This window comes from Ochotona princeps, chromosome 24 (assembly GCF_030435755.1).
Source record: "Ochotona princeps isolate mOchPri1 chromosome 24, mOchPri1.hap1, whole genome shotgun sequence".
In the NCBI taxonomy this organism is placed as follows: Eukaryota; Metazoa; Chordata; class Mammalia; order Lagomorpha; family Ochotonidae; genus Ochotona; species Ochotona princeps.
In genome coordinates, this window is record NC_080855.1 from 31,295,955 (window position 1) to 31,314,716 (window position 18,762).

An 18,762-nucleotide genomic window follows, 5' to 3' on the forward strand; every position below is an offset into this window, starting at 1 on the left:
TGGGTGGTGGCTTAACCTGAAAATCATAGCACCACATCACCATATTGTTTTCTTACAAGATTACCAGTCATTTTGGATTCAGTAATGTAAACTTAGTTAATACTAACTGTAATGACCTTACCTCCAAATAGGGACACATTCTGAGGTGTTAGAAGTTAAGAATTCCTTCATCCAATTTTTTTCTTTTGTAGCACTTCCGTAGTTCAGAAGTACTTACATACAGTTTGCATTTATTTGTTTTAAGTGTGTCTTTTCTCTTTCTGTCTCTCCTCTCTGTGAAGTCTGACTTTCCAATTAAAAAAAAAATCTTTTTTTTTAAAGACATAAAAACTGTATTGACTTTTACCACTCTGTGGGGGATAACAAGACTTGGCTCCCCCAAATTCATGCAAGATATTTGAACTCTAATGTCTTAATATTAATGGCTGATTGATTATGTCGGAGACTTGATCTAACCACAGTGTATGATTTGACCATGGTGCCAGTGAAAGGCCTTTGGGTCATTACAGGGAGGGGCATCAGCTCAGTGGCTGATTATTCGATTCAGCCTCTGCCTCTCTCTCTCTCTCTCTCTCTCTCTCTCTCTCTCTCTCTCTCTCTCTCTCTCCACCCTCTCCTCCTCCCTGGCTTACTATGCAGTCTTGGCTCTGCATTTGCCACAACCAGCCTCCATCAGATGCCCTATTCTGCATTGTAACCTCCAACTGTAAGCTAAAATAAACCTTCTATTTTCCCAGCTATTTTAGTTAAAGCAATGAACAGCAGACTAATATGAACGGGCCAGCCCGTGCCTAGCACAGGCCCTGGAATAAATGAGATGTGAAAGGTACCTGGGTGACACATGGCGCCTCAGAAACACCTAGAAATGATCATTCATGTCAATCGCTTAGAGAATTATTAAAAGGGTTTACATAGCCATTTTCTATTACAAGTGGCACAGGTGTAAGAACAGGGACAGAGGATGGGGTGAGGACACTCAAGAGAAGTTTGTGTTCTGTATATATTAAAAGTTATGTCTGGTTGCACAGTGGAATGGCCCCGCTGCTCCCTCAGTCCCCCTCTGGGGACCAGGAGCTGCTGTGTAGGAACGAGGTCCCATTAGCATGCTGCCATGCATGGGCAGCCCCGAGCTGTCTGGAGACCGTGTCTGTATCCCTGTGAGTGCTCCTCCTTCACCTCTGCCATCCATCTCCCGCTGGCAGGGTTTCTCTGTCTGACTCAGTCATGGAATATGAATCAGGCAGGCCCCGGTATCCAGCATGAATCATTTCTCCTTCAAATTGATGGTGAACCCCCCAGAGTCATTGCATTGAAGCAGAAATTCAGGAATGTGTTTCCTGAAAGGATTTTGGCAGAAAGGTGGAGGGGCTGGGTTGGGGGAGAGGTGAGTTGGCCAGGGGATGCTTAATGCTGTGAAATAAGGGAAAGTATTGAGGTCTGTTGCTGTGATTGCCGATTGCAAACTAACAGGAGGATTGTTCGGTCTGTTTATGGCTGGTGGGTGTCACGGGGCTGTGAGGGACTGGTGGACAGGGCTGTCAGAACCTCAGGGGATTGGTAGGTGCTGGAGTGGGTGAGGACTAAGGGGAGGGGTCACAAGGGATTGGTGAAGAGGGCCATCACGTATCGTGCCATGAGGTTACAGCGTATTGGTAGGAACAGGGTTACAAAGTCAGAGCGGATTGGCAGACAGTTTGAAGCGAGAGGGCACGTGAATCCTAAGGAAGCTGAGACCTAGCAGATATTTAAAATGGTACCCAGTCTGAAATGGTGGAGGTTTTCAGGAATTTGAGTCACTCCTCACAAGGATGCCCAGGCAGCAGCAGCAGCAGCAGCAGCAGCAGCGGTGGGAGAGGTGGGGAGAGAGGGTAGGGTGGGGAGTCAGGAATCCTCAGTGGTTGGCTATAGAAGAGAGGTGGTCATAGGTTTTCTAGTAGGCTTCAGTCAACTGGAGCCCAGGGGTGGGTTTTCATTGAATGGGCTGCAGAAGCCAGAGAAGCAAAGGGCTTTGATTTGGAAAAGGAAGGAAATAAAAAAAAAAATGCACTAGAGGACAAACAAAGTCAGAGAAGGGTTGGGGGGTCCTGCAGAGGAAGATAGGGAGTGGAGTAGGGTAGGAGGGAGTTCTGAGAGGATCAGAGGTCCCAGCACAGGGTGAGGTGACAGAGCCAGGATCTCAGAAGGGCAGCATACAGAGTGAACAGAAGGTGGGGTCTGTGAGGATGGGTGGCTGATGTGGAAGTCACTGCACCTGCAAGAGGGTCAAGAACCATGACACAAGGGCCGCTATGGACAGGCCTAATTCCTTGGGATTCAAGTCTCACAGACAGCCCATCTCCACTCTAATCTACCCAGCACTTGGCAGAAAATACTCTTGGGGAGGTCAGCAGTGACCCCCCTCTTGCTAATCCTGATCACAGGCCAATTCCTGTTGGTGGCATTTGACAAGTAGACCCTCTCCTCCTTGAAACACCCCCCTTCCCTGGTGCTTGGACACTGCAGCTCTTGGTGCCCACCTTCCCTGGTCATCCTGCTCTTCTCGTGACCACAGGAGTCACTTCCCAATCCCCTGCTGGTTCCTCTTCTAGACTCCGTAAGACCAATATGGCCAGACGCCATCCTTCCACCTCTTCTCCACTCCCTGGCCCTTCACGATCCCTTCCAGGGTCGTGGCTCTAACACTGCTGGTATCTTGGGACTCCCAATTTACATAGTGTCCACCTTGCTCTTGTATTTAATGGGCTTCAAGAGATTTCCATCTCCACCCCTAATGGGTACCTCAAGCTTAACATGTCAAAATTAGAAGTCATGATTTCCTTACCTAAACTGCTATATCCATCACTCCTCATCTTAGCAGTTGGTAACTCCATCCTTCTAGTCCTGCTGATTTGGAATAAAAGGTTTAGTTCTTTTGTTTCTATTGAAAAGAAATCTAGGTAAGAAAGTGAACAGTGGATGCTACTTATATTGTGATTTCCGTGAGAATTGAGTTACTATGTTTAAAGCACTTAGCATCGAGTTGCAACTTGTAGAGTAATGCTCAATAGATGTTATCTATCATTTTTTTTGAAAGGTAAAATTAGAGAGAGAGAGGGAGAGACCTAGGAAGATCTTCCATTTTTGGTTTCACTTTCCGAATGACCGCAGTGGTGGGGCTGGGCCAGGACTCATGTGTGGCAGCAGTGTCAACAGTTGGGTCATCTTCCATTGCATTTCTTAGCAGGGCGCTGGAGCAGATGTGGAGCAGCTGGGACTCAACTTGGGAATCATATGGAATGCAGGTTTCACAGACAGTGGCTTAACTCACTGTGCCACAACTCGGGTCCCCTTGTCATTGCCTGTTTATGATGGATATGCACATGTGTAACCATAAAATCCTGACTCTGCATTGCCTGCAGGTAGCTGATAATGCCATAATGATATTGTCCAAGAGTCATTCTTGCTTTAAAAGCCCACAAAGTACAGATTAATAAGGAGTTCAAGAGCCATTCAGACAGGTAGGATTGGAGCAGGTAACCAATTCCTTATTGTTGCCTTTAATTTCATCTTGGTGGCCTAACATCTGGATAAAAATCAACGCGGATCTGGATAAAAATAAGTATCTCCTACATCCCAAGCTATGAGGTAGAATCTGGTCATGGCAACCTCAGGAAAACCTATTGCCCAGGCAGCCTGTGCATGGCTGTGGCCCCTGCCAAGTCCTGTGGCCTAGGGCCCAGGATGCAGGGTGAGAATGGGCAGTGGGAAAAGAGGACCTTGGAAGAACTTTGTCCCAGGGTCTGGAATTCAAACAAATCCTGGCTTCAATTATCCAAATTACCCTGTTTCCTAGCAAACAGATGTTCATCATCGCATAGCTGTAACATGACAACGACGGGCCAGACTTTTGCGTGTAGCTCAGGGGAGGAACAAGGGCTGGTTGCTTGTCCTAGAGGAGTGGGGGGTTGGACTGCAAAGGTTCTGCTGCGGCATCCCAACTTTCTCCTGTCCCTTCTCTAAATGCCACTGGCTTGCATATGTTCTGCTTTGAAGCAATTAGAGCTCACCGTAGCTCCCCTGACAGGCTTGCTGTCTCAGTCAGCTTCTTCCTCCTATAAATGAAAGACCTGAAATTTGGGTCAAGTGGCTGATGCCTGGAGAAGGTCCTCTTTATCTGTGCCTTCCACCAAGAGGCAGCCTCGGATGAAGGCGACCTGACATCTTTCCTCTTGGGCATCCCAGCCACTGTCTCCACCCGAGGAGTTCATGGGGCGGGAATCACTCGGCTGGCTTGTGCTCACCCCCACAAGCTGATATTTCTAGCAACTGTGAGTATCAGGCTTCACATTGAAAAAAAAAAAACAATCAAGAAGCCTGGAGTTGCTAATTTCAAACTGTTCAGAGGTCATCGAATACAGAATCTTGAGCAAGAATAAAAGCAAACCAAAGAAGAGATAGACCTTGCTGTGGTCATGGGCAGCTAGTTCAGGTCTTAGGCAACTCCCCCACCTACGTGGTCCTTTCTGACCCTCTGTGATGCTCACTTGGAACCCAAGAGGGGGCAGTATCACGTTGTTGTGTAACCACTCCCCTTGCAAGTCCCCATAAAGGCCCATGATAAGGAGGGGTTCTCTCTCTCTTTCTCTTGGTCACGTGCCTCCTTCGCTCTTATACTCCAACTCTTGGCCTCCCTAGTACCTGCTTGCTCTCTGGCTTCCCACAGACAGACTTTAAGCACAAATAACCCTTCAGCATGGCCCCTGCAATGTCTGTATTCCTCACCCTCTGTTCACTGGTTGGCCAAGTCAGTGAAGATGCAAATGCTTAGATGCTTTGTGTTTCTTATTTGTGTACTTTTGAGAGTTCCAGGAGAGGTGAGGCCTAGCAGTAATGGAATGCGGGCAGAGAAGCCAGGGAAACGTGAATGTCTACAGCTTTGTAAGTGTGCCCAGGTTGCTCGCTGCCTGTCTCTTAGGATCATTTATATTGCTGGGGAAGCTGGAACATAGGTTTTCAGTTTAACAGATGGGCTTATTGATTTATTTATATTGGAAAGGCAAATATACAGAGAAGAGGAGAGACAGAGAGGAAGATTTTCTGTCTGCTGATTCACTCCCCAAGCAGCCACAATGGCTGGAAGTGAGCTGATCTGAGGCCAGGAGCCTGGAACCTCCTCCGGATCTCCCAAGTGGATGCAGGGTCCCAAGGCCTTGGGCCGTCCTCGTCTGCTTTCTCAGGCCACAACCAAGGAGCTGGGGGGGAAGCGGGGCCGCTGGAATCACAACCATCGTCCATATGGGATCCTGGTACATGCAAGGCGAGGACTCCAGCTGCTAGGCTACCGTACCTGGCCCCAGATGGACTTCACAGTAATGACCATTTATTCCTCTCAGGGTTTCGATTCGGACTGGATTGTCACATGAACTCATGATTTGCTAATTTCTAGTGGGCCCTGCCATCACCAAGCTTGGTTAATAAAGACTGCTTAGGGCCTGGCGGCGTGGCCTAGCAGCTAAAGTCCTCGCCTTGAAAGCCCCAGGATCCCATATGGGTGCCGGTTCTAATCCCGGCAGCTCCACTTCCCATCCAGCTCCCTGCTTGTGGCCTGGGAAAGCAGTGGAGGACGGCCCAAAGCTTTGGGACCCTGCACCCACGTGGGAGACCCGGAAGAGGTTCCTGGTCCCGGCATCGGATCGGCGTGTACTGGCCCGTTGCGGCTCACTTGGGGAGTGAAACATCGGATGGAAGGTCTTCCTCTCTGTCTCTCCTCCTCTCTGTATATCCGGCTTTCCAATAATAATAAAATCTTTTTAAAAAAAAATAAAGACTGCTTAATACATCCTGGATTTGTCTGGCATGAACTCTCTTGCCCCCTGCCACAAGCTCACTCAAGACTTTGGTTGTTTTGTCCAAGTACCTTTGATGAGGGGCAACAAGTGACAACTCAATGAGTTGGGCTCCTATCACCCTTGGCGGAGACTGGATGGAGTCTCTGGCTCCTTGCGAGGGACCAGGAAGAATAAAGCAGTGGGTGGGCATGCTGACTGTGTGTCTCCATCTCTGCTCCACAAGTAATTAAAAAATAAACTTGTGTTAGAAGTGATGAGTTCATACCACGAATGTTAAAGATTCCCATATAAATTGACTAATTCCCCTTCCATTAGACATCAAGCTGACTTTTCTGAAATAGGAACCTGTTTGGCACACAAAGGAGTCTGTCTTAACGCGGGCTGTGCTTTAGAGTCAGTTGGTGAATTTCCAAAAATTCAGGGGACTTGTTCGTCAGCCCACACCTTTGGGTGGAGACCAACCGCAGCTGGAAGTGGTTGGTTTTTTATTTTCTGGTTCCCTGGGTGACTTCAATGTGCAGCCAGGTTAGAATGTTTCTGATGGCAGCCATGATAAAGAAAGCCCTTGGGTCTGATCATGACCAACTCAAAGCTCATTCTCAACGAGGGGCCTCCTTAATCCTCCACCCGTAAACCCCTGCCCCATTGAAACGCCTCCTTATCCCCTCCGTAAACTCCTGTTCCATCCCCATAGTAGTCACTCTCCCTCTTTCACTTCAAGATCCATCCTCTGTTTCTTTCTCCCTGACCCTCCTTCCCCTCAGAGACCCTTCTTGCATTAGGTTCTCTTTGGTCTTTAACAGTGGGCACCTGTTCCCCACCTTACTCCAGCGGGTCAAGGGGGGGTATGTGATAGGATGATGGGTGATTGACTGGTAGTTATTATAATTCCAGCTGGAAATGCCACAAAGCATGTTTTGGGGGTTCCCCCGCCTCTCCACGCCTATGGTGTTTCCATGACACTCCCACGAGCAGCCAGTTCCACCCCTTGTAGGAACTTTCCCTCATCCTTGTAGGGGATTTTGTAAGAACTCCCTGAGGCTTAGCTGGCTGTCAGCTCCTGTGGAGTTGGCTGCTGGCTTGGGAGCTGTGCAGAGGTGTGCTCCCCTGGAAACTCCCTTGGCTCCCAAGGTGTAGCTTAGGAAGAGGCACCTGCTTTGTTTCTGGGGAAATTTAAGAGTGGTTTCCCCCATTTTAGTTTATTTCTACACACATTCGTTCCTTTTTTTATCCTGGGGTTGAAGGAGACTCACTCAGTGCACTGACTTCCAAGTCTTTGTCAAGAAGTCAGCAAAGAGATTTGGCAATTAAAGCTGATGTTACAGTGTGTAACCCAAAAACTAGAAGCCCCTATGTATGGGTCGTGTGACTTGGGCTATTTCTAACACAAATAAGTTGATCACCAATGCGATATACACACAAGAGGAATGGGATTTCTATGAGGAGACGACTATGAAAGGGGCTAATTTCAAACTGTTCAGTTATTTCTCAAGTTTTCCATAATGTGCTCATCTTGTTTTTATAGTGAGGAAAAACTATTTTAACAAAGCACAATCCCGGGGCAGACATTTGGAGTAGCGTTTAAGATGCGGCTTGTGGGGCTAGTATTGTGCTGTCGTGGGTTAAGTAACTGCTTAAGAGGGCCAGTTTGAGTCTTGGCTGCTTCACTTCTTATCCAACTCCTTACTAATGTGCCTGGGAAATCAGCAGGTGATGACCCATGTGCTTGGACCCTGACACTCCATGAGAGAACTAGATGGAGTTCCTGGCTCCTGGTTTCAGCTTGACCCAGTCTGGGCTGCTGCAGTGATTTGAGGACTGAACCAATGGATACAAGATTCTCTTTCTGTCTCTATCTCTCTCTGCAGTTGCCTATCAAATAAGTAAATAAGTAAGCAACAAATCCTTTAAAAGGATGCTGCTTCTCAGAGTTCCATCTCGGTTACTGATTCTAGCACTCCCTCTAACAAGCACTGTGAGAGGTTGCAGGTGATGGCTTAAGTACTTGGGTCCCTGCCATCCCTGTGAGCTCTTGGGCAGTGAACCAGTGACTGTGGAGACCTGTTTCTATCTGACTTTCAAACACTTGGAGCACACACAGTTCCTGTTGGGTCTGTATGCTTTAGTCGCTGCCCATGGATGGTCAAGTCTCCTCTTTGCTGGATTCTCTGGTCTCTTTTTCAGGCTCTCCTGGTTGGGGTTCAGCTTCATGCACAGACTTGGGCCAAGTTGGGTGAATCAGTGAGAGCTCAGGCTGGAAGCCCCATGTAACCCCTCTGTGGATGACCCAGTGTGGCTTTCTGGTTGGCTTTGAGTCCCTCCCTGCATAAAAGCCAGGAATGCTGTGCATGTCTAGTAGGTTTTGTGCTGCTCTAGCACAATATCACAGCCTGGGTAATTTTTAAAGGACGAAAAGTTATTTTCTCATAAATTGGCAAGCCAGGACATTCAAGATCAAGGTGGCAATGTCCGATGAGGGCCTTCCTGCTCTGTCATAACGTGGAGGAAGGCATCACACGATGGGGAGGTGACCTCATCCTTTGTAAGGAACTGGCTTCCATGGTAACAAGCCTTTCCCCCCCAACCACCATCGCTATAATGAACTTCTTTCGCTGGTAATAGACTCAATCCGTTCGTGAGGTCCTAGTTACATCTCAAAAGCCCTGCCTTTCAACACTACTGGAATGAAAGTTCAGTTCTCAGCACATGAGCTTGTTCTCAGTTCTCAGCACAATCACCCCTCAGCACACACAGATTAATTTCTCAAGTGCATATCCCATGCTACACATTGTCTTCAGACCTTACCCATCTGTACTCAGTACACAGGACAATCCCGAACATTTGGGACCATTGTTAAAAATATATATTTAATTTCTATGACAGGAAGAGACCAAGCAAGAGGAGATGTTCCATTTGCTGATTCACGAATGGCCAGAACTGTTCTGCCTGGGCCTGGACCTTTTCAAACACAGAGAGAACCTACCATCTTTTGGTCATTTTTTCAAAATTTATTTTTACTTGTTTAAAAGGTAGTGAGATGGAGAGAGAGAGAGTGGAGAGAAACAGAGACAGGAAGAGAAAGATGCTTCCTCTACTGGGTTAGTCCCCAAAGGCCTGTAACAGCCGAGGCTGGACCGACCTGAAACTGGATTCCCTCATGTGTGGCAGAGACTCGGGGTCTTGAAGTGTCACTTGTCGTCTGTCAAAGTATATGTTAGCAAACGGGCATAATGGGCAATGGCAAACCCTGGCACTCCAATATGGGATGCAGGTATCCTAAAGCAGTGTCCTTTTTTTTTTTTTTTTTAACTTATTTTAGTTTTAGTGGAAAAGGCAGATTTACACAAAGGAGGAGAATTAGAGAAAGACCTTCCCTTTGCTGGTTTACTCCCCAAATGACTGCCATGGCCAGAGTCAAACTGATCTGAAACCGGGAGCCAGTAACTTCTTCTGGGTCTCAAATGTGGGTATGGGATCCCAAAGCTTTAGTCCAATTTTCACTCCCAGGATCCCAAGGCTTTGGTCCAACTTCCACTCCCAGGCCATAAGCGGGAACATGAGCTGGTATCCATATGCGATGCCAGTGATTGCCGATAGTAGATTGAACAGTTGAGTCAATGCACTGGGCTCCTAAGCAGCACCTTAACTGCTGTGGCAATATCTACCTTGTACAGAAGCCTTTTGCTCTCTGTGTGTGTGTGTGTGTGTGTGTGTGTGAAGCTTCCTCAGACACCCAGTGTGGGCCTTTCAGAGGCCCATAGTCTGTAGGTGAGATTTTACCCATTGCACACCTACTACAGATGGCAGCAGAAGCTTCATGTCCAAGGTCTTCTCCACAGACCAAGGCGTGGGCAGGCTAAGTCCCACTTCCCTCCTCTCCGACCTTTCCCACTGCCGCATGATTGAATGAATGCCTGAACCCCAAGGACAGATCATCTGGGTTAAAATCAGTTCTCCCTAGTTACATTCCTCTGGGCACGCCTCTTCACTCATGAATCAGGAGCAGTTCTAGACATTTCCTATGATCGCTGGCAGCAGTAAATATCAATGCAGTTGAACAAGGCCAGGCCAGGAGTCAATGATAAGAGGACTTGCCAGTGTTTATTTGGATGCTGACTTATAGAGGAGCAGCCTGAGGCTTTGTTCTGAAGACCTACTAAAGCTTTCCTGTTGAAGGGGGTTAGTAGAATGACTAAAAGCAGCCCTTCATAATTTAAACATCCAGGAAACATTCAAGCCTTCTGGCAAAAGAGGGTCAAGATACACTTATTACCATTCAAGACCCTAGAACTGAGACCCAGAACAAAGTAATCCAAACAACTATGATGTAAGGGGGCCATCTGGATGAATGATTGCGGAGAGGAGTGATCTAGGCATGAGGAAGAGACAGTTTGTCTCTGAGAATGGGGTGTTCGGGGAGGTAGAACGCCGAGGCTGGGCTCTGAGGGTCAGACCATCTTGGAGAGTGGAGAAGTGAGGCGTGGAGATAACAAGGCAGTGAGCCTTGCTGGAGGTGTCAGTGACAGAAAGTTGGGAGAACGGTCTGAAAATGTAGAATAGGCTGCACCAATGAGAAGTGTTTAGCAGAGTTTTGTGTTGCAGCCACAGGTCAGCTACCTCAATGGGGATTTCTTTTAAGATTCTATGGTTTTTGGGCTCGGCAGCGTGGCCTAGTGGCTGGGGTCCTCGCCTTGATCCCATATGGCTGCTGGTTCTGGTCCCGGCAGCTCCACTTCCTCTCTGTCTCTCCTCCTCTCAGTATATCTGACTTTGTGATGAAAATAAAATAAATCTTTAAAAAAAAAAAGATTCTATGGTTTCTCCAAAGCCAACAGGGATGAAAAGACATCAGGTCACTAACCCTAACCCCTAATCCTGACCCTAACCCTATCCCTAAACCTAACCCTAACCCTAACACCTAACGCTGACCTCAAACCCTAATCCTAAAACCTAAACCATAACACTAACCCTAAACCCTAACCTTATCCCTAAACCATAACCCCAACCCTTAACCCTAACCCTAAACACTAGCCCTAACCCTAACCCTCACCATAACTGAGCTTGGGACTCGGAAAGGAGCAACCATTTAGGGGATGGGTCTGTCAAGTTCTGTCTGGACCATCGCCCCAGCTCATTCCTCCACCGCCGTGTCTGTGTCTCCTGGAGTTCTTTTGTTCTCTCTGCTTGCTCTCCCCTATCTAGGTGAGCTGTAGGGTCTGTGAGCCTGCAGGCTGATTCTGTCTTTCCAGGGCGCCCGCCTATGATGGGTCAGCATGGGCCTTGCACAAGGGTATTGGATCAAGGGCTTTAGCAGTGGCTGGAACCCCAATGTGACTCTCGCTAGCATTTTCATTGGCCAACGTGAGGCACATTGAGTACGTTTCTAAGGAGACAGGGAAGCACAATTTTCCCAAATAACATGTGCTTTTCAAACTGCTACATAATGTTTTACCTCATTCCCTTTCACTACTACACATCTCACTCAGATATTATTTCTATGTTCTAATAGATGCTTGTGTCATAATGAATTAGTGCTCCCTTCGAAAAGAATCTTGGGGTGGTCTTCAGTCTTTCTAGTCCAAAATGAAGCAACAGATGTGTGTGTGTGCTGAAATTTCCACATTTATAAGTATATTTCTAAAAGTGGACATTTAGCTTAGTGAATGAAACACTTGCATCCCATGTTACAGAGTCTGGGTTTCTCTGTTCTGGCTCCTAACTTCGGCTGGATGCTAAAGCAAACCTGGGAGGCCGCAGGGATGGTCCAGGTTTCTGCCAATCAGCAGATAGGAGTAGGTACACACCTGCGCTCTCTAAAAGAAGCTCAAAGGAGCCACTTCCCCTTGGGAGGTGTTGAAAGGTGATGTCAGGTGGGATGCATTCACCAGCGGACTTGAAAACGGATTTGCCTTAAAGCCGTGTCTGTTGTGTGCCCCTCCCTCTCGCAGTGAATCCCCACTGGTAAGAGGAAGCTCACCAAGTCCCCAGGCTTCAGAGCTCTGAGCTGAATAGCATCCCATCCTTCCTAGACAACCTGCTATATATAACAGCAGAGAATCTCCCGTGGGGACCAGAAGTTGCACTGCAGGGCAGCAGCTTGAGCTGCTCCACACATGGGGTGAAGACTTGTTTGATGGGGCAGCCCTCCTGTGGACCAAGGGTCAGCTGCGAAAGTGCGGGGTGTAATGGGAGTGTTTGAGATAGAGGGAGAGGGAGAGAGGACACTGTTGCCAGGAGGTAAAAGGAAAGGAAGAGAGGTTGAGGAGGAGGCCAGAAAAGCTGGAACAGAAAGGATGACATCTGGAGTTTGCTCTCTTGTAGCCCCCACCTCCCAGAGCAAAGCAGATGAGTTTAGCGGTGGGAGCCACTGGGACTGGCATGAGCTTGGGGCCTGTAAGAAGCAGGAAACTTAGAAGCTGAGGCTTTGGGCATTTCATCAAGGATCCAGCAAGGAGCCAAGAAGGGAAGCAGGCAGAGCAGCTGCACAGCCCTGCCGACCTTTCTCTGGATCCGAGAGCAGGGAAGCATGGCAGGAAGCTTGGGACATGGCTAGGGTGAAGACTGGGCAGCAGAAAGCTAGGACCCCCTGGGCTGTGGGTAAGCACAAGTGGTGATCCAGAATGGAGGATGAAAGTCGGCGCTGTGCCCTGCCTTCTACCCGAGAGGCTCACCACTGCCTTCTTACTATAGGATTTCCATCTTCAGCCTGCATGTATTTGTTTAACCCTCCCTGGCTACCCAGCAGCATCAACTCCTTCTTCTAGCAGCTAGCACCTGCTGATTGCCAATACTCCAGACTCCCCCCACCCTCTTCTTGCCTACCTGAAAGGAAGAGTTTCAGAGAGAGGCAAAGTGAGATCTTCCATTTCGCTGCCCAAATGGCTGTCAAGGTTGGGGCTGGGCCAACTCAAAGCCAGAAGCCAGGAGCCTCTTCCAGGTCTCCCATGTGGGTAGAGGAACCCAGGCACTTGGGTCATCTTCTGCTGCTTTCTCAGGCACGTTGGCATGCAGCTGGATTGGAAGTGGAGCAGCTGGGGCTCAAACTGACATCCATTTGTGATTGTACTGTTGCAGTTGGTGGCTATGCTGCAGCACCACCCCTGGTGTCTTCTAAGGGCCTTAATCCTACTCATCATGGTGACCCCTCCCTTACACCCGATTACCTCCCCATGTCCCCACCTGCGAACATTACAGTAGCAAGATGAAGGTGTCCATCTACGACTTCCAGGAGGACACAAACATGCTGTCCGTTTTTGCAGGCAAAAACTGGGGTGACCTGCACTCCACCTAGGCCAAGAACTCTGTCATAGCGTGCCGTGCACTGAGTGGAGGTCTACCATGAGCAGCCCTGGAGGCGAGCACCGAGGGGAAGCAGGAGGAGGAAGGCCTTTCTGGCAGAGGAGACTGCATGAGCCACAGCCCTGAGCTGGATGAGCATGCAGGGCGAGGCCATCCCGGGAAGCGTGACTGCCGTGTGGGAAGCTGAGCTCTCTTCACACAGCAGCCTCCCAGCCTAAACAGAGCAAGCTCCCTGCCCTTGGTTGTGGCCTGAGCTAAGGTGTGACCCATAGGGTGTTACGCATGGCTGTGAGACACAAACCCTTGCTGGCAGGTCTGCCCAGGCATGCAGAGTTTGGCTTTCCTGAGCTGCAACAGCTGCCTGAGATGATGTTTGCCTGTGTTTCTCCATGCTGGAACTCCTGCAAACCCCTAGCCTGGGGTCGACATGCTCATTTAGGTTGCTTTTGCCTGTTCCTTGGACCAGCAGTGTTCAAGCCGAGCTTCTTTTTCTCACTGGGTCTGTTTCTTTACCTACGGCTGGGGGTGGAGGGGGAGGGAGCCTAAGACGATGGTGGGAGCGCTCAGGGTCATGATGGTTGTGCCTGGGACCCTAGTTGGCCCCCTTCCTCCCGCCTTCTCCTCCTTTTCTCTGGTGGTGCTGTTCTATCACCAAGTTTGCAGGAGCAGCAATTTATTCTAATCCTCCCCAGCAGGACACATTGTGTACTGCAGCTCATCATATGCTAATAACATAATTATGTGGTTATAAGATCAGGTCAGCAGAACACGGGCCAGGATGAGAGATAAATCAAAGCCAGGCGTTGGAGAAAGACAGGGTCTAAGGGTTTCTCAAGTAAGGCCTCTCTGGGCTGCTAGCCCAGGCTGTGAGGCCCACGTAGCTGAGCCCAGGCTCCTAGCCCAGGCTGTGAGGCCCACGTAGCTGAGCCCAGGCTCCTAGCCCAGGGTGCGAGGCTCACGTAGCTGAGCCCAGGCTCCTAGCCCAGGGTGCGAGGCCCCACATAGCTGAGCCTAGGCTCAAGCCCAGGCTCCTAGCCCAGGGCGCGAGGCCCGCATAGCTGAGCCCAGGCTCCTAGCCCAGGATGCAAGGCCCGCATAGCTGAGCCTAGGCTGCAGAGGGACTGAGGAGTAGCTTCCAGGTTGTTAAAAAGGGACAGAAGAGGGGTGATGTCCTCTTAGACCAGCATCTCTGGGGACCCACTAGCTTGGAGAATCACAGAAATTTCTTCCTGCACAAGGGCTTCTGGGTCTGGTCACAGCTCCAGGCAGCAGGAGGTGAGTGCACTTGCTAATTAGGTACATAGATGTTGCCTAACTCCTTAGTGCTTGGTGAACCTGGCATCCAGCTGTCTGATCCAAAGTGGAAGTTCGCTTTCTTACACTCATTGCCTGCCAAAATATTGGCTGATGGATTGGGCCTTTGGCCTAACGGTGACGACTGAGGCTCAGACACCTGCCTCCCTCCTGACATCCGAGTGCCTGGGTTTGGTTCTCAGCTTCACTCTTAACTCCAATTTCCTGCATTAATATAGACACTGCAGTGATGTGTCAAGTCATTGGATCCCTGCCACCCAACTGGGAGACATGGACTGAATTCCCAGCTCCCAGTTGTGGTCCCAGCTGGAGTTGTGTGCATTTGGAAAAGGAATAGTGGGTAGGATCTCTCTCTCTGTCTTTCAAATTAATAATAATAATAATAACAATAAAAAGCAACCACTTGCCCATTTCTATGGCTCCTTGGGAGTGGCGGGAACTGGAGGAGCCAGCAGCATTCATGCTGGCACAATTGCAGGCCACTTGCTTCTTTAAATATTATGTGGTCTGCTTTTCTTTGGTGCTTTTCACACAGCGGATCGTTTAATTTTCACAACACTTTTAAGCAGCTATTGTTCTCCCAATCTTGCTTGAGAGCAAACTAATGTGTGTGGAGGGTGGATAAGTGGTGACAGAGGGGGAATTCTGGCTCCCCGTGCTGGGGACAGAGCCTGTACTGCAGCCGTGACAAAACTTGGCCCTGTCGCCCTGGCGTCTCACAGACAATGGGGGCCTGAGCCAAGTGCTCTCCGCACTTCAGTGGAAGAGCGAGCCTGGATGTTAGAGGAGGATGAGTAAACACCTGGTTTACCTGAATGCACACAGACACTTTCTTGAAAAGATGATTTGCTTTGAGAGTGAGCTGGGCATTTGTCAACCTGGGATAAGCATGTTGTGATGTGTGGGGAGGCAAAGGAAGACGGAGATGATGAAGGCAAAATGAAGGGGATTACATACATGCTACCGAAGCAAAAATCCTTGGCTGTGATGGTGGATAATCAGGAGGATGTGCAAAGGTCAGGTACGTGGCTCCTGGCCAGGGGTGGCTTTGGGCAAGGTTGTATTTTCAACCTCTGTGGTGGTTTCTGTGCTGGACATGAGTCTATGAGAGCCTTCCCTCAAGACCTCTCATCCCTATTGTTGCAGCCTGGGTGCAGGTGGTTTCATTTTGTGGGACACTTTCCAGAACCTCTGCCCTTGACTGCCTGTTTCCAGCTTGTGTAGGTGCACAGGACGCTTGTCCCTCAGGACTCTGGGAAGGGTGAGCTTTTATGGGAAAGCCAGTAGCCCCTATTTGGAAGGTTCCAAAGAGAGATGCTGACTCAAAAGGGGCAGTCCTTTCTGGAATGTCTAAAAGTCTACATTTTTTTTTAAAAAAAGATGAAAGCTAGGGGCTGATGTTGCAGCACAGCAATTAAACTGCCACCTATAATACTGACATCCAACATGGGTGCTGGTTTGGGTTCTGGTTGCCCCACTTCGGATCCAGGGAAAGCAATACAGGATGGCCCAGGTGTATGAGTCCTTGCACTCACATGGGGGGACCCAGAGGAAGCTGCTGCTTCCTGGCTTCATCCTGGTCCAACCGTGTTCATTGCAGTCCTGTAGGATATGAACCTGCAGATGAAAAATCTCCCTTCCTGCCTCTCCCTCTCTCTGCCTTTCAAATGAATAAGTACATCTATAATGGAAGGAAGAAACATGGAGGCTGACTCTAAGGAAGTAAAATAATTCTAAGAGAAAGAGGAGCAGGGAAGCAGGTGTGGGAGAACAGGAAGTACTGTCAGCTCCGGGATCTTCCAAACGCGGTCTCTTCCCCCGGCCCCTTGGACACTGAGTATTCTACTCTAAGGGACAACAGAAGGATACCAGACTACAGATTTTCAGCCATCAATTTTTTGGGGGAGTGGAAAATGGAGAAATGAATTGAAAGGCTTGGAGGAGGAAGAAGATGATGTGTTGAAGATAGATAGGAATCACTGAGGACCACTCTCAGGTGTCCCCCTCTCCCCTCCTTCCTGCTGGAGTTTTTTCAAGGATGGAATTGTGCCTACAGGGTTTGTCTGGAAATCCAAAGAGAGAAAGTTCACAAGGCTGGCCAGGGCTTTTTTCTCGTTACTTTCTGGAAACCCTTCTCCTTATAGAGCACCCTTCCCTTCCAAAAATCTGTTAGGACCAGAAGAATATCAGTGACCACGAAGCGGTTAAACATTTTATCACCATCTGCACAATTTAACTTTTCTTTTTTTTTTTTTCAAAAAGGCTTAGTTTGTCTATTTGAAAGACAGAACGGTGCAAAGGAGAGGCAAAGAAAGAGTGAGAAACAAAGAGAGAGAGAGACTGACCAAAAAGAGAGGGAGAGATTTTGCATTTGCTAAAATACTCGCCCAAATGCCCACAGACCCCTTGGGCTGTGCTGGGCCAAAGCTAGGAGCCAGGATCTCCATCTGGGTCTCCCACATGGGTGCTGAGGTCCAAGGACTTGGGCTATTGTCTGCTGCCTTCCCAGGTGCTTTCATAGGCTGTCGGACTAGAAACAGAACAGCTGGGACTGGAACCAGTGCTGGGATAACGGATGCTGGTAAGATCAACAGCAGCTTAACCTGTACAAGCCCGTTTTTATGACCCACCTTTAACGAACACACTCTAAGTGACAGGCCCTTGTTGTGGTCTAATGTGTTGGGCACCACCCACAGGCGTGTTTGCTGCTCAGGAACTGCCTGTGGCAAGCACATCCCACATCCCTAGGAATAGGGAAACTGAGGCCCAGGGAGCTCAACCTACCCCAGACCCCAGACCACACTGTACTGTTCTCCGAGCAACTGAATGGAAACCAAGTGATTGCCATTGCCAGCTGAGCTCCTGAACTTGAACTGTAGCTTGGTTGGATCCTTCAGGAGGAAACTGCATGTTCAGGGGAGACTGAGTGAGAGAGAAGTGACCAGCCTCAAGGGCTACTGCAGCAGAGTGACCGTGTTGCAAGTTGGAGTTATATGTTTCTTAGGTAGCATTTTCCTTTGCATTTTATGGAGAACCTGAAGGCAAACTGTTATTTTTTTTCATTTTTTTTATTTGAAAGGTGGACTTACAGAGAGGAGAGATAGAGATAGAGAGATCTTACATCTGTTGGTTCACTTCCCAAATAGTGGCAACAGCCAGAGCTGAGGTGATCAGAAGCCGGGAGCCACGAGCTTCTCTGGGTCTCCCACATTTGTGCAGGGTCCCAAGATCGAGGGCCATCTTCTACTGCTTTCCCAGGCCCCACGTAGGGAGCTAGGTTGGAAGTGGAGCAGGCAAGATTCAAATAAATGCTCATTTGTGATGCTTGTGCTATGGCCTTGAAGCTTGGGCCACTATGGCACAGTAACAAGCCCAGTCCTATGACTATGCACATCCTGCTGTCAGGGAAAAGAGCAGAGAGAAAGCTTCAGGTGGCTGCCTGGGAGCTGGGAACTCTGGTTCCTCCCCACAACCCATCCCCTAGCCAACGGGTCTTCTTCTCTCATTTCTGCTGCTCTTTGCACTGTGCCTTTTGCCAGCGGTTGTACTTCTGCCCAGAAACAAAGGAACCAATCGTTCGCAGCTCTTGTCCTGGCTGTTGGGAAGCCCCCTTTACCAGTGGAGAGGGGAATGCCAGGGTTGTAAGAAGCATCACTCAAGTGTCAGGAGGAAACCTTCAAGGATGGGTGGACACTTCACCAGAAATTGGAGCAAAATGAGGCATCTCAGGGCATTGGCAACTCCCAACGGCAAAGGATGCAGGGCTTGGTGGGAGATGCTGAGCAGGGAACACCTGTGGGGAGGTGTCACACTCACCGCATGCTAAAGCCAGCTGCGCTGCAGGGCTATTCCACCTGCTGCAGAAAAGCTACATGTGACTGCCCCTGGGGTTTGAGCTACCACAGAAATCTCATTTACCCTCTTGTTCTGGGCAGCCCAACATCTTCTCCTGTGACTGGATAGAACAAGCCTCGTGCCACACCAGAGGAGGCAGGAGTACAGACAAGCTGGGCAGGGAAGACTGAGCGGGACTTGGCAATGATCTTCCAGTTCCTTGGGGTTCATCAAGGTGTCTGAGCAGTGACCCCTGCATCCTGAAACTGAGCTTCCCTCTGTGAGTTCCCGTGAGTTCCAGATCTCTAGTGGGGCACCACGTCCCATGCCTCCACTTCGCCTCCCCTCACTTCAAGCTGAGCCCTCTTTGTCATATGGGGCTTTGGTTCAATTGCTTTGACATGCTGACTTCTTTGTCTCTAGGAAACTGTGATGAGCAAAAGCCTTTTAAAGCTGAAAGTGAAGCATGCTTTAGGTTACTCTGTTT